This window comes from Trichechus manatus, unplaced genomic scaffold (genome assembly GCF_000243295.1).
Source record: "Trichechus manatus latirostris isolate Lorelei unplaced genomic scaffold, TriManLat1.0 scaffold00070, whole genome shotgun sequence".
Taxonomy (NCBI): Eukaryota; Metazoa; Chordata; class Mammalia; order Sirenia; family Trichechidae; genus Trichechus; species Trichechus manatus.
In genome coordinates, this window is record NW_004444006.1 from 10,589,184 (window position 1) to 10,594,198 (window position 5,015).

Below are 5,015 nucleotides of genomic sequence, written 5' to 3' on the forward strand. Positions count from 1 at the left end.
AGTCTGGGGGCCATGTCTTCTGGGGTCCCTCCAGTCTCAGTCAGACCACTAAGTCTGGTCTTTTTACTAGAATTTGAGTTTTGCACCCCACTTTTCTCATGTTCCATCAGGGACTCTCTGTTGTGTTCCCTATCAGGGCAGTCATTGGTGGTATCTGGGCACCATCTAGTTTTTCTGGTCTCAGACTGATGGAGTCTGGTTTATGTGGTCTTTTCTGTCTCTTGGGCTAATATTTTCCTTGTGTCTTTGGTGTTCTTCATTCTCCTTTCTTCCAGGTGGGTTGGGACGAATTGATGCATCTTAGATGGTCAGTCGCTAGCTTTTAAGACCCCACACTCCACTCACCAAAGTGGGATGCAGAACATTTTCTTAATAAACTTTGTTATGCCAATTGACCTAGATGTCCTCTGAAACTATGGTCCCCAGACTCCCGCCCCTGCTACGCTGTCCCTCGAAGTGTTTGGTCCTATTCAGCAAATTTCTTAGCTTTCGGTTTAGTCCAATTGTGCTCACTTTCCCTGTATTGTGTGTTGTCCTTCCTTTCAGCTAATTCTTATCTACTATCTAGTTAGTTAATACCTCTCTCCCTCCCTCCCTACCCTTGTAACCATCAAAGAATGTTTACTTTTGTGTTTAAGCCATTTCTTGAGTTCTTGTAACAGTGGTCTCATAAATATTTGTCCTTTTGCGACTGACTAATTTCACTCAGCACAATGCCTTCCAAATTCAGACATGAGATGTTTTGCAGATTCATCATTTTTGTTTATCGTTTCATAGTATTCCATTGTGCGAATATACCATAATTTTTTTATCCATTCATCTGTCAGTGGGCACCTAGGCTGTTTCCATCTTTTTGCTATAGTGAACAGTGCTGCAACGAACATGGATGTGCATGCATCTATTCAAGTGACAGCTCTAATTTCTCTAGGATATATTCCAAGGAGTGGGATTGCTGGATCGTATGGTACTACTATTTCTAGCTTTTTAAGAAAGCACCAAATCAATTTCCAAAGTGGTTGTACCATTTTACATTCCCACCATCAGTCTATAAGTGTTCCAGTCTCTCCACAACCTCTCCAAAATTTATTATTTTGTGTTTTTGGATTAATGCTAGCCTTGTTGGGATGAGATGGTATGTCATTGTAGTTTTGATTTGCATTTCTCTAATGGCTAATGATTGTGAGCATTGCCTCATGTATCTGTTACTCGCCTGAATGTCTTCTTGGTGAAGTGCCTGTTCGTATAATTTGTCCTTTTCTAAATTGGGTTATTTGTCTTTTTGTTGTTGAGGTTTTGCAATATCTTGTAGATTTTAGAGATTAGATGCTGACCGGATTTGTCATAGCCAAAAATTTTTTCCCAGTCTGTAGGTTGTCTTTTTACTCTTTTGGTGGTCTTTTGATGACCAAAGTGTTTGATTTTTAGGAGCTTCCAGTTATTTAGTTTCTCTTCTGGTGTTTGTGCATTGTTAGTAATGTTTTGTATTCTGTTTATGCCATGTATTAGGGATCCTAGTGTCGTCCCTATTTTTTCTTCCATAATCTTTATCATTTTAGATTTTGTATCTAGGTCTTTGATCCATTTTGAGTTAGTTTTTGTACGTGGTGTGAGGTATGGGTCTTGTTTCATTTTTTGCAGATGGATATCCAGTTATGGCAGCACCATTGGTTAAAGAGACTGTCTTTTCCCCAATTAATGGACTTTGGGCATTTGTCATATATCAGCTACTCATAGGTAGATGAATTTACTTCTGGATTCTCAATTCTGTTCCACTGGTCTATGTATCTATTGTTGTACCAGTACCAGGCTGTTTTGATTACGATGACAGTATAATATGTTCTAAAATCAGGTAGTGTGAGGCCTCCCACTTTGTTCTTCTTCAGTAATGTTTTACTTATCCAGGGCCTCTTCCCTTTCCATATGAAGTTGGTGATTTGTTTCTCCATCTCATTAAAAGATGCCATTGGAATTTGTATTGGGATTGCATTGTATCTGTAGATCACTTTGGGTAGAATTGACATTTTCACGATGTTGAGTCTTCCTATCCATGAGCAAAGTATGATTTTCCACTTATGCAGGTCTCTTTTAGTTTCTTGCAGTAGTGTCTTGTAGTTTTCTTTGTATAGGTCTTTCATGTCTCTGGTTAGATTTACTGCTAAGTATTTTATCTTCTTGGGGACTACTGTAAATGGCATTGATTTGGTAATTTCCTCTTTGAAGTTCTCTTTGTTGGTGTAGAGGAATCCAACTGATTTTTGTATGTTTATCCTGTATCCTGATACTTAGCTGAAATGTTCTATTAGTTCCAGTAGTTTTCTTGTGGATTCTTTGGGGTTTTCTGTGTATAAGATCATATCATCTGCAAGCAGAGATACTTTTACTTCTTCCTTACCAATCTGGATGCACTTTATTTCTTTTTCTAGCCTAATTGCTTTGGCTAGGACCTCCAGCACAATGTTGAATAAGAGTGGTGATAAAGGGCATCCTTGTCTGTTTCCTGTTCTCAAGGGAAATGCTTTCAGACTCTCTCCACTTAGGATGATGTTGGCTGTTGGCTTTTTATAAATGTCCTTTATTATGCTGAAGAATTTCCCTTCTATTCCTATTTTGCTGAGAGTTTTTTTTTTTTTTATCATGAATGTGTGTACGGCTTTATCAAATGCCTTTTCTGCATCAACTGATAAGATCATGTGGTTCTTGTCTTTTGTTTTATTTATGTGATGGAGTACATTGATTGTTTTTCTAATGTTGAACCATCCCTGCATACCTAGTATGAATCTCACTTGGTCATGGTGAATTATTTTCTTGATATGTTGTTGATTTCTATTGGCTAGGATTTTGTTGAGGATTTTTGCGTCTATATTCATGAGGTATATAGGTCTGCAATTTTTTTGTAGTCTCTTTACCTGGTTTTGGTATCAGAGTTATGCTGTCTTCAAAGAATGAGTTTGGGAGGAATATTCCATCCGTTTCTATGCTCTGAAATACCTTTAGTAACAGTGGTATTCATTTTTCTCTGAAAGTTTGGTAGAATTCTCCAGTGAAACCGTCAAGGCCAGGGCTTTTTTTGTTGTTGTTGTTGGGAGTTTTTTAATTACCTTTTCAATATCTTCTTTTGTTACAGGTTTACTTAGTTGTTCTGCCTCTGTTTGTGTTAGTTTAGGTAGGTAGTGTGTTGCTGGAAATTTGTCCATTTCCTCTAGGTTTTCAAATTTGTTAGAGTACAGTTTTTCATAGTATTCTGTTATGATTCTTTTAATTTCAGTTGGGTCTGTTGTGATATCACCCATCTCACTTCTTATTTGGGTTATTTGCTTCCTCTCCTGTTTTTCTTTTGTCAATTTGGCCAACAGTTTATTGATTTTGTTGATGTTTTCAAAGAACCAGCTTTTGGTCTTGTTAACTCTTTTGATTGTTTTTCTATTTTCTAATTCATTTAATTCTCTAATTTTTATTATTTGCTTTCTTCTGGTTCTCGAAGGCTTCTTTTGCTGCTCTCTTCCTATTTGTTTGAGGTGTAGGGTTAATGTTTTGATTTTGGCCCTTCTTTTCGGTGGTATTATGTTTTATAGATAGAAGTTTCTTCTAGGTTTGCATCTTAGAGCAGCCATTTTCATTAGGTCATGTCCATACTATATGATTGCCACACGTCCTGTGCAGTATGTCAGAGAGGAACTCAAAGTTCACCACTTACCCAGGCCTACTCAATATGTGCTTTCCTGACACACTCTAGTACTATTGGGTCTCTCACATCTAGAGCCAAATCCCATTTTCTGACTTCTACGTTTTTAACTATTTGGTACCTAGAAGCAGTTGATAAATATTAAGTATTCATAGCTAAAGAGTGTTTTCTTTTAGTATCTCTTCTCTACTTTTCACTAGAAGAAACATCAGTTTTGGTACAAAATGAATCTTAATTCATGGATCCATTTGCTTCACTGTTCAGAGAAGAGTGAATGAACTGGAAGGCAAGAGGCCAAGTATTCATTCATTCAGTAAATATTCACTGAAGGCCTACTATCTGCAAGACAGTGGGGGATATAATTCCATCTCCAGCCTTTACAACATTCCTTTGCCAGGAGCATATGACTGGGCAACCTCAGCCAAGACAGCAATTTGAAGCATCATACTTGGCTCTGTGCATAGGTAACCTCAAGGAGAGGTCCATCCGGGAAAGATTCTGGTCTCTTCATATAGATTTTGTGGAGTTTCGATGATTATAGATGTTCAGTTACTGTGCATTTCCATTGTTTTTCCATGGCAGAACATATGGCAGAGACTTGGGGACGCGCATTCCTGAAGCCAGGTTACTCTTAAGTTTCATAACTATGTTGCTTTCAGGGCTGTTGTTTCCACAGTAGTTGGCTGTGTCCCAGACAAATGGGGTGCTGGTCTGTTCCCACAAATCTTTATCCCAGTCTTCATCGCAAGGAGGGCACTGCCATGTGCTCTCAGCCAGAGTCTCTTGTCCAAGGTTCCTTGTTTGGTTGACAACATCCTGCTCAATACAACTTTTATCATCACAGCTTGAGATATGATGACTGATTTCAGCCTGAGGAACCTGGTGGCGAGCATTGAAGGGACAAGTAGCCAATCTGGGACATCAGGATGATTCTTTCTGCACTTGATAAGATGATAAGGAAACCTGCAGGCCCTGATCTGGTGGTTTTTATCATAGGGACATTGTAATAGTTTTTCAGGGTCCAAGGAATCGATGTAAGTTTCTTCCATGTTGGAAATGAAGGAGCCAAATCCAAGTGCTATCTCCGTGGAGACACACTCTCTCCACAATCGCCTCTGCCCTATGTCAGCGCCCCAGCCCCAACAGTCAGGTTTTATATCTGTTCTGACTACCTCCTGTTCACCCCATTGGTGAAGGCAGGATCCCTCACCCTAAATAGTACAAGATAGCCAAAAGCATGACACTGAACACAAGACATATGAGACTGATGGCAGTTTATTAGTCAAATATACTAACAGTCTGAGGGAGGAGGACACCACAAGCCATGCAGGGC

The 5,015-nt window shown here is 39.0% G+C and overlaps 1 pseudogene; it reads right to left on the reverse strand.

Moving 5' to 3' along the window:
• Positions 1-4,231: 4,231 nt before the first annotated feature.
• Positions 4,232-4,731, reverse strand: LOC101345466 (gametocyte-specific factor 1 pseudogene; annotated as a pseudogene).
• Between the last annotated feature and the right edge of the window lie 284 nt (positions 4,732-5,015).